Genomic DNA, 11,020 nt, shown 5'->3' with positions numbered 1-11,020 from the left:
AATTTAGATCTTACTGATTCCATCTCCTTAATTCAGGCACTTTCATTAGCTGCCTTCTTGCCTAGAATTTTCTCAAATCACAAATAAAACATCACTTTATAAGAGAAACTTTTCCCAATCCCCCTTAATACTGATATCTTTCTTCTGTATAAAGCTTGTGTATACATGGTTGTTGGTCTGTTTATTCCACTATTAGATTAAAATCTCCTTGAGTTCAGAGACTGTCTTTTGCTTTTCTTTGTATCTCTAGCCCTTAGTATAGTGCCTGGAGGACAATAGACATTGAATAAATGTTGAATCACTGGCTACAAGTTCAGTACACTATCCACTGTACTCCCTAGTTGTATCATTATTTTTATTATTATTTTATTTTATTTTTTAATTATTTAATTATTTATTGTTTTTAATTATTTTATTATTATTATTCCCATTTGACAGATGAGTAAAATAAGATTCAGAAACATTGTGTGATTTTTTTAAGATCTAAATTTTATAGTAAGGATTTTAATTCAGTTCTCTTAACTTCAAATCCACTACTTTTCAAAGAAAAAGAGTATTTGCATTACATAAAAAGGTTTTGGGGTTTTTTGAGTACCTTTTTTGAATCATGAATTCTTTGATACTTTGAACTAGTTCTCAAAATTTATTACTAAATCTATAAGATAAAATACATAGGTTTACAAAAGAAACCAATTATATTGGAATATAATTATTAAAATATATTTTTAAATTCATGGACCTCTGATTAAAAACCCATGATTCAAGAGGATTATTATTTTTCACCCTGTCATGTAATGAAGTCATTTAAAAATGAATTTTTATTGATGTCTTCTATTTCTTACATCATTCTAATTGTTCCAAGTAGTTCTCTCCCTCCCTGTCCCAGAGCACCATCCCATATAACAAATGGCATTTTTAAGGAGGAAAAAAAATCAGTACAAGATTATTGATATATTGAAAAAGTCTAACTACATGTGCAATGTCTGACAACTGTTCACCTCACACCTCCGCAAAGGATGGGTTGAGAATGTCTTAGCATATTTTTTAATGAAGCCATTAAAAAATCATAGTGGTACCATATTATATTTTTTAATTAAAACATGGGTATCCTTAAGTTCTATGGGACAGCTAGATGACACAATGAAGAGAGTTCTGGTCCTGGAATTAGGAAGACCTGAGTGCAAATGTGACCTCAGATGCTTACTAGTTGTAACCTAGGCAAATCACTTAACCCTGTATGCCTCAGTTTCCTCATTTATAAAATGAGCTGGAGAAGCAAATGGTAAACCATTTGGATGGATACCTTAAATGGAGATATGAAGAATTGAATATAACTGAAAAACAACTCAATAAGAAAAAAAAGTTCTGCAGTGTCACCTCTCCTGTGATGGATTGTTGGTTGAAATAATTATGTATCTGTGGTTGAAAGAATTGTGTGTCTGTGTGTGTAACTGTGTGTGAAAGTATGTTTTAGAGTTTCCAAGTAGCAAGGATCTAACTTGAGCTACAAAGTAGCAAAGAATCTGACATTCCTCATAGGACCTTCTGCTTAATGATTCCATTGGTCTCCCTTTTAAATTATGTTTTTATTGTGGTTTGAAAATCTATAAATTGGGAACTATGTACACAACATTATACCTCTGCTAATCATTCTCCTCCCTAAAATGTGGTGTCCAGAAAAGAATTTAATATTCCTATTGTGGTCTGAGCAAGTCAGCAATACTGAAGCTGCCACCTTCTTCTTTACATTGACTCTTCCTTTGAGTCAATGTTCACATAAATACTAATCTACCTAGTTAATTCCAAGGAGCTTTGTGGCTAAAAAGCAGAAATAGCAGAAATAAAAATGAAAATGAAAAATATATTGGAATGTAAGGTGACTAAATCATTAAGCAGAACTTGAGGTGGAAGTGGGAATGAGAAAAGGACTGGATTACCTTAGCCATAACTCCATTAGTTAAACTGATGTATTTGGCACTTGCTGCACAATCCACTGGGAGTACATGCAAACAGAGACACATATAGGAGGTTAAAAGCTCTGGAACCTCCTAAAAACTTTTTAAAAGAAAAATCATTCTCTTTTTAACTCTCATTACATAGATGACAGAACCATCATCCAACAAACAATCTTATCCTTCTTTTTAGGTCTCTCCCTGAACCTCTTTTCTTCCTAGCCATTAATGCCTTCCTTCTAAGATTTTCTTCCATTTACTCTGTAAGTATCTTTTATGTATGTAGTTCTTTGCATGTTGGCTTCTCATTAAAATATTAGGACAAGGACTGTGTTTCTGCCTTTATATTCCTTTGAGGACCTTTGTCAGTCATCTTTATCTTTTGCCACTGAACTCCTATGTTTCTGGAAGAGTCAGATTGATGACTTTGCACAGCTCTGTCTCACTTAAATCCAATTCATATGCAAGTAAAGACATCATCCTCCTGATGTCATTGGTCCTCTTCCAGAGAATGAACAACAACAATATTCCTAGTTCTTAATACAGTGCCAGACATACAGTAAGTGCTTAAAAAATTCTTGATCACTGATTGACTGATGACCACCCTTCAAAAATACTTGAAGACAGCTAGCTGTCCTCCCAAGAATCATTTTTTTCTCCCCAGGCTAAACATTTCCAGTTTTTTTAGTTGAGTGTCATATGGCATAGATTCCAGACTCTTCAACATCATACCTCTGCTAATCATTCTCCTCCCTAAAATGTGGTGTCCAGAAAAGAACTTAATATTCCTATTGTGGTCTGAGCAAGCCAGCAATACTGAAGCTGTCACCTTGTTTTTCTTTACATTTTGCTTCATCTTATTTTTGTACTGTGATCATGTGGGGTGAAGAAGAGGAAGGGAGAATTTTTTTTATTGCTTTGAACCTTTAAAAATGAGCAAACCTGAACATTTCCCTATGCAAATGTAACCCACATGTAACACAGATGGGAAGCATAGGAATGGAAGGAGCTTTGTGGAATATCCATATGATGGGTGAAGTCTGGTGCTCCACATATAAAAGTGAATCTTTTATTTGGCCACCTCCACATGTAGAAATAAATAGAAAAAAAGGAATGGAAAAGAAATGGGAATGCAATGGAGAAATCCCTTCTCTTCTTTCAAACTGGATTTTTGCTCTCCAATCACAAACTAGAATTACTTAAGGTAGGTTCCTTAGACACCTCCTACTCCCAGTAGTCCATGGTTAGATTCAGGAGATTCATGGTCTTGACACTTAATATTTTGATATCTACATTTCATCATGGTTGACCAATGAAAAACTAGAGGTAAACCAGTAGCCTGGAAAAACACTTCCTAGAAGTAAGCATACCTAACTGACATTAGCAGATACACTTCCTAGAGCACCCAAATAACACACAACCATAAAAAGTCTTGGTCTGAATCAATGGATTTATTTGGTTTTCTTTATAATCCTATGATTTTCATTTAATGCATTTAAAATAATATTCTGAGGTGAATACATTCCCAGATTTCCAAAAGGAATGCATGGCACAAAAAAAGGTTATGTATCTCTGGTGTAGGAGAAACTTGTGGTAAGTGAGGAACTTGAGTATATTCTAGGGCATTTCAAAAGAACACTCCTATTCCTATTAAATAATTCAGTATTTGTCTAGAGGGAAAGTCTATGATTTTCATCAAGTGCCTAATCTAGTCTGATTGTAATCTTGGTTTGGCTGAGAATTTTATGGCAGAATTGGAAAAGAATTTAGGGATCAGCACTGTATCTATTATACTACCTAGCTTTCTTTAAAATTCACATGATAGTAGGGGTGCAATTTGAACCTACTTCCAAAGAAACTGGAGCTTAAATCCAATACTTAGGGTTCTCAGACATATTACCTCTTTGAGAATACCTCTACCAGGTAATTAGAAATTAGGAATCCATATTAATCCAATTATCCAGATCAAGACATTTTGATGGTTATAGGTTATTTGAGTGCTCTAAGAAGTATATCTGCCAACCTCCTTATTTCTAGGAGGTGTTTTTCTGGGCTACTGGTCTACCTCTATTCTTTCATTTGTCAATCACAATGCAAGTATTTATATCTTATAAAGGAATACTGTTATCTCAGATGGGAAAAGAAGTTATGATTTCAGCTTAGATGCGGTGAATTAGGCAGGGAACCATCAAGGATCAAATCTTATAAATTCTTCTAAAACTGAAAGTCTCCACTAGTTTGCCTAATGTTTTCCTTGTCTAATTTTTCTGATCCATCCTGAAATTTACATTAATTTTTTTCCTACTATAATTGTACTGCTGACCTGGGATGATGGCCCAGGGGAGAGAAAAGTGTTCTTAAGTATAAATACATAAAGGGATTATTAAACTATAAACTTCTTGATAATAATTATCATAGCCATCATTTATATAGCATTTACAAGGCACTTTGTAAATATCATCTAATGTGATCCTCATAACAATACTGGAAGGTAGGTTCTATTATTATCCTCATTTTACAGATAGGGACATTGAGGCACATAGAGTTTAAGGGACTTTTCTCATCATATGGCTAGTAAATATCTAAGGTCACATTTGAATTTAGGTGTCCATGATTCCAGATAGAGCACTCTAATTGTAGTAAGCATCAAAGGCAGGATTTGAATGTCATTGGTGCTCAAAGACTGTTGGATGTAAAAGCATATTATAGTGGAAAGAGCACTGGTCTTTTAATCAGAAGATCTGGTTTCAAATTGTTTCTACCATTTGATACTCTCCTGACCACTAAATAAGTCATTCCCTAGGTCTCAGTTTTCTCATCTATAAAATGAGTGATATCTTAAAATCTCTAACAATGTTTGGCTTAGTTTATTTAATACATCTGTGGAAGGGTTGTTCAGTAAAATGGAGAAGGAGGAGGAGAGGGAGACGAGGAAAAGGAAGAGAAAGAAAAAAAGGAAGAGGAGGAAGTATAGGAAAAAGACAAAACTGAAAATGACTAAATCACAATAAAAATTTATCAATATATCATACTAATATAAATATAGGATGCTCTCACATATAATCCAAACTTCTCTAAACATTTCTCTGAAATGAAATGTATATGTAATCTGTTACAGTCAAATAACAAAAACCAAGTACCATGCAGACAAATGATTTGTTTAGCAGTGTGTGTGGTTTCAAAACAAACAGGATTTAAAGCTCTTGGGAACTAAGGACCCAGAACTTTGTTTTTAACCCAGCTAATATACTGTTTGGAGAGAATAAAAAATAAGTTGATGCCGTCTAGGGGAAGGAGTAGGGAAAAGGAGGGAAAAAATTGGAACACAAGGTTTTGCAAAGGTGAATGTTGAAAATTATCTCTGCATGTGTTTTGAAAATAAAAAGCTTTAATTAAAAAAAAACAAGTTGAAAGGGTTAAGATATCTCCATTTTTATTGGAAGAGGAGATCTTTAGACAATGAGGTGAGGGAGAGGATTGACTGGAGGAGATTGAAAGAGAATCAGGAGACATTGAGGAAAGAAGGAAAAAGGGTTGTTTCTTTAAATCAAGTGACAATTAGGGATGGGGAAAGGGCAAGTAATCTTATGATTTTTCCAAACTCAGTTGACTTTGATACATTAGCTTCACAAAATAGTGGATAAAAGCAAAATGGAGTCACTAATGACTGTTCAATATTACAATATATAAAATATATGTACATCGGTATTATAGTCTACATAGTATAATTTTAAAGTTTATAAAATTTACCTTAAGAGAGTTAAGATTTAAGTCGTATATTTGAGCCAAGAAGAGACTTAATGGCACCTATACTTAGTCTGAAAGTGGTTAGTGCAATGCTGATTAAAATGACAGATGGTATATATTACTCCTTCCTCCCACAACCTATGTTGTAGTGTCAACTAAACTATATATATGCAAGAGAGGTATTCTTGTGTCTGCATTTATCGCTGATATATATATATATATATATATATATATACCTTCTTATTTTGTACAACTTGGTGATTTATCCATGTAATCATTAGGTCATATAGGCCAAAGAGGTTAAAAGAAATCCTCCCTTTCCTGCTGATTTAACGATCTTTGCACATGCTGGACACATTTATTATGGAATTAGACAAGAGATTGAATTCAAGATTGGGGACCCATTGGAAACTGACCAATCAAAATAGCAGGAAGTGACCTGAACTGGCTGGTGTTATCCTTCTGTATACTTTTTCCTTCTAGAGAGAGTTAAAAAAAGAGCAACCTTGGTCTCCTAGACCAATACAATAGCATATAGTGAAAAATAGGTACACAAATTACCATTTAAATAAATACATATTTGCTATGAACCTTTCCTATTTATTTTTTCAATTTAAATAAAGATGATATGTTTATTTTTATCAACATTATTCTTTTTATTTTCTTTGTTGTTCACTTGGTTTTTTTTTCCAAGCTGCGTGAGAATATAAAGTGCCATCTTATTTGAACCAATATTATAGTCATACCTATTACCAGAGTGACATTCTACTTAACACATTCTACTTATTGTCGTTCCAAAGTCATTCATGAACAAGAATATTTTTCTTAAGATTTACGTTAAAACTTAAATTTTCATAAATGGATTTTTATATTCTTGGTAAAAAACATACCTAGCGCTAGTGAACACTTTTATTGTTCTGTCCTACTAAGAAGAGTTCACTTTCATAGCCCAAAGGGCTCTTTAATTTTGCATGAAGTCAGGTAAAATGATCTGATCAGAATGAAAAGAACAAGATACACAATGACTACAAACGTAAAAGGATGACTATTCTAAATGACAATAAAAGACAGATAAAAATCATACATTCATCCTTTCAGAAAAAGGAAAACTACTAAATCATAAGCCTCCATGTACAATCATCCCCATTATTCTTCTGTGTTATTTTACCTGGCTCTTTTCAATTTTGGTGGATTTTGGTGGATTCGGTGGAAAGTATGACTGAAATTTGTATGGCCTCTTCAAACAAAATTTAGCAATAATTTTTTTAATTTAAGGAATTAATTGCTTCCTGTTTCACTCTTTATGCATGAACAATACTAAATGACTGCAGAACAAATCCCATTTTTTTTGGTTATTTAATTTAAAATGTGTAATATGAAAGCATTGGGATCAAGCTGATTCCAGTCACTGACTCCTACACACATCTGAAGTCATGACCTTACTTGATTTATGGGTGTCATTGTAAAATTTCCACCCTTCTCCATCTTGTTTCTCATCTCTCCCTTTCCCCATCAGGGAATTAACATTCCTTCAGCATAGAGAAAAGATAGATTACTATCACAAATGTGATGGTTTCTTTACTTCTAAGTGTAGACAGGACCTCACAAATGGTGTGACTAATGCTTCTTTGTAGATTTTCTGCTGCCTACACACTGATGTCATATGCAGAATCTAATATCAGTGAGGTGAATGTGAGTTCATATTGACTCTGGTTCCAAGAAGAATGGCCAAAAAGTGGAGCTAGAAAGGAAGGAAGGAAAGAAAGCAACTTTTGAATGGGCTACGTAAAAGGAAAAAGGTGAAGTTCAAATTCATTCCTTAACATAATTGTTTAAGAATATAATGGATCGAATAAGAACATATATCAGGTGCTTTGTAAATCTTAAAGTGTTGTAAATAATTAATAATAATACAGCTAGCATTTATGTAATGCTTATTGTTGTCCAGTCATATCTGATTCCTTTGAGTTTTATTGGCAAAAATATTAGACTAGATTGCTATTTCCTTCTCTAGGGATTAAAGGCAAACAAAAGCTAAGTAACATACCCAGGGTCACTCAGCTAATAATTACCTGAAGCTGTATTTGAACTCAAGTCTTTTTGATTCTAAGTCCAACACTCACTCCACTGAGCCATCTAACCTGCCTTTAGGTGGTGCTTGCCACTATCCTAAGAACTTTACAAATAGTATCACGTTGAGATTCTTACAACAAATCTGGGAGGTTGGTGCTAATATTCTATTCATTTTATTATTGAGGAAACTGAGGCAGAGAGTGGTTAAGCAACATGCCCAGCATTACACAGCTAAGAAATGTCTATGGCTAGATTTAAACTTGGGTCTTCTTGACTCCAGCCCCAGCACTCTATCCACTGTATTGTCTAGCTGCCTCAATCCTAGTTATTCTTGTTGTCTGTTATTATTATATCAATCACTTCCATTTCTAACTATTTTTAATCTATATAGTTCCCAACCAAAGACTAAACATGTTCATTTTCAGAGCAAGAAAGAATAAGCAAAAAATTATTCCTTGGGTTTGGGATTACACATCTATTTCTAAAATGTATTTAGGTCAATGATTTTGTTTTTATCAGAATTATCAATATCAATATCAATAAGTAGAATTAGTAGAAGTAGAATTAGGTCATGAATTTTACAAATGTCAGAAACCTTCCTATTTCAGGACAATTTGGGTAAAGCCTCCTGAAATTTAATTAATGTTAACTAACATGTCATTTTGGATTAAGGAATATGTTTAAGGATTGTGACTATAATTTTAAACCATACATGATACTAACATCCATTATTGTTAGTATTTTCAAATCAACCCTTTAGATATATGAAATCATGTAAAACTTATTTCCATATTAGTCATGTCATTTTTAAAAAGAAAAGAAACATAAAGTAAAAAAAAATTATACTCCAGTTTGCACCGAGTTCCTCAGTTCTTTCTCTTAAGGTGGGTAGCATTTTTCATCATCAGTCCTTCAGAATAGTTTTAGATCATTGTATCATTTAGAGCATTTAAATCTTTCATAGCTGATCATCATTACGATATTGTTGTTACTTGTAAAATGATCTTCTGGTTCTGTGCACTTCGACTTGCATAAGTTCATATAAGTCTTCCCAAGTTTTTCTGAAATCATACACATCATCATTTCTTTTAGCACAATAGTATTCTATCGCAATCATATACCACAATTTATTCTGACATTCACCAATTGATGGATATTCCATCAATTTCCAATTCTTTGCCACCACAAAAATAAGTGCTACAAATATTTTTATAGAAGTAGGTGCTTTTATTTTTCTTTGACCTCTTTAGGATACAGACCTAATAAAGATATTGCTAGGTCAAAGACTGTGCAGAGTTGTTCTCAAAAACAGTTGGAGGGCAGCTAGGTGGCACAGTGGATAGAGCACCAGCCCTGAAGTTAGGAGGACCTGAGTTCAAATCTGGCCTCAGACACTTAATACTGTCTAGTTGTGTGACTCTGAGTGAGTCACTTAATCCCAATTGCCTCAGCAATTTTTTCATGACTTTAAGTGGGTTCGATTTCTTCACAAAACTGCTTCTTTATATATATTAACCACTTATCAATTGGGAAATGGTTCTTGCTTTCATAAGTTTGACTCAATTCTATCATTAGTACATATTTGAGAAGTGAAGCTTTTATCAGAAAAAATTGCTTTAAATTTCTTTATATTACTTTATTACCTATGGAAATGTTTAACAAAAATTTACTTTCCATAATTACCTCTTTTAATTAAGTCTATTTTTGCTTTTGCTTAATCTCCTCTGCCTTTTAAACTTCAGTTGAACCCCTTATTTTAATGCTATGTGTCTTTCTGGTTCAGGTATGTCTTTTGTAACAACAGATTATTGGATTTTCTGGTCCTTTTTCACTTCCATTTTATGAGTGTATTCATTCTATTTACATTCACAGCTATGATTGTTATATACTTCCCTCTATCCTATTTTCTTCTATTCATTTTTCTTACCTTCTTTTTATTCTAGTCCTCCTTAAAAATCTGTTTTATTTTTGACCACTGCCTTCTTTAATCCACCCTCTCTTTTGTCATTCCTTTATCACCCTTTTATCACTTTTATTCTTTATTCCCTTCTCCTCCTACTTTGCTGCTGAGTATGTAGGATATTTTTCTCCCTTTGAACCAATTCCAATGAAAGTGAGGTTCAAGCATTGCCAACCACTCCATCCATTTCCCCCTACACTGTAACATTTCTTTCTTGCTCACTTTTGTATGTGTGTGTATATGTGCATGTGCATGCTTGTGTGTGAGATAATTTCCCCCATTTTTCTTCCTCCCAATATATCCCACTTTTTCATCTCTTCATTATTTTTTGAGATCATGCCAACATAAGTTACTCATTCTCATGCCCTCTGTCTAACTGCTCTAATAATGATAAAGTTCTTATAGATTATATTATCATCTCATAAAAGAACATAAATAATTTAACTTTATTGAATCCCTTATGATTACTTTTTCATGTTTACCTTTTTGTGCTTTTCTTGAGTCTTGTGTTTGAATGCCAAATTTTCTTTTCAGTTCTGATCTTTTCTTTAGAAATGCTTGAAAGACCTCTATTCATTAAATATTATCCCCTCCTCACCCCCTAAAGGATTATATTCAGTTTTGTTAGGTAGATTTTTCTTGATTGTGATTTTAGCTCCTTTGGCTTTCAGAATATCATAGTCCAAGCCCTCCATGCCTTTAATGTGGAAGCTGCTAAATCTTATGTTTCCATAGCTCAGATATTCCTGGGAAGGCCCTCCTGACCACACAGATGAAATAGCTCTTTACACCCTAGTGGGCTGATTGCTGAAGGTCAGACTCAAGGTCAATGACTAGAGGGAGGGCGGAAACAAAGTCATGGTCTGGCTGAGTGCACCGTACACTTTGGCCCATCAGCAGCAGCTAATGCTTCTTCAGTGACGAATGAAAAAGGACTCATCTCACTTCTTTGCAAACAAACAAGTCTTAGCTGAAGTCTTCTGACCTTTGCAATCAGATTTATGTAACTTCTAAGTTTAGTTCATACTGTTGTGGGTGCTGCCCGATGTCTGCTCAGGAAAATTCTCTGGGAAAACACCCATCTTTTAATAAGAATTAGGAAAGGATCAGAGAATCATAGGACTGGGAAGAATTTCAGTTTCACAAATATTGACTTTAGTCATCCATGATGCATAAAGTATTAAGGAAAGAAAAAAATAATAGCCATTTTCAAGGAACTTATATTCTACTGGAGAATGGGAGGGGGAGTTGTTGGTTAAAAAAATAAACACAAATAAATTTGATGAAG

This window comes from Antechinus flavipes, chromosome 6, assembly GCF_016432865.1.
Source record: "Antechinus flavipes isolate AdamAnt ecotype Samford, QLD, Australia chromosome 6, AdamAnt_v2, whole genome shotgun sequence".
Lineage (NCBI taxonomy): Eukaryota > Metazoa > Chordata > Mammalia > Dasyuromorphia > Dasyuridae > Antechinus > Antechinus flavipes.
The sequence above is the reverse complement of the archived record's forward strand: the minus strand, read 5'-3'. Positions refer to the sequence as shown.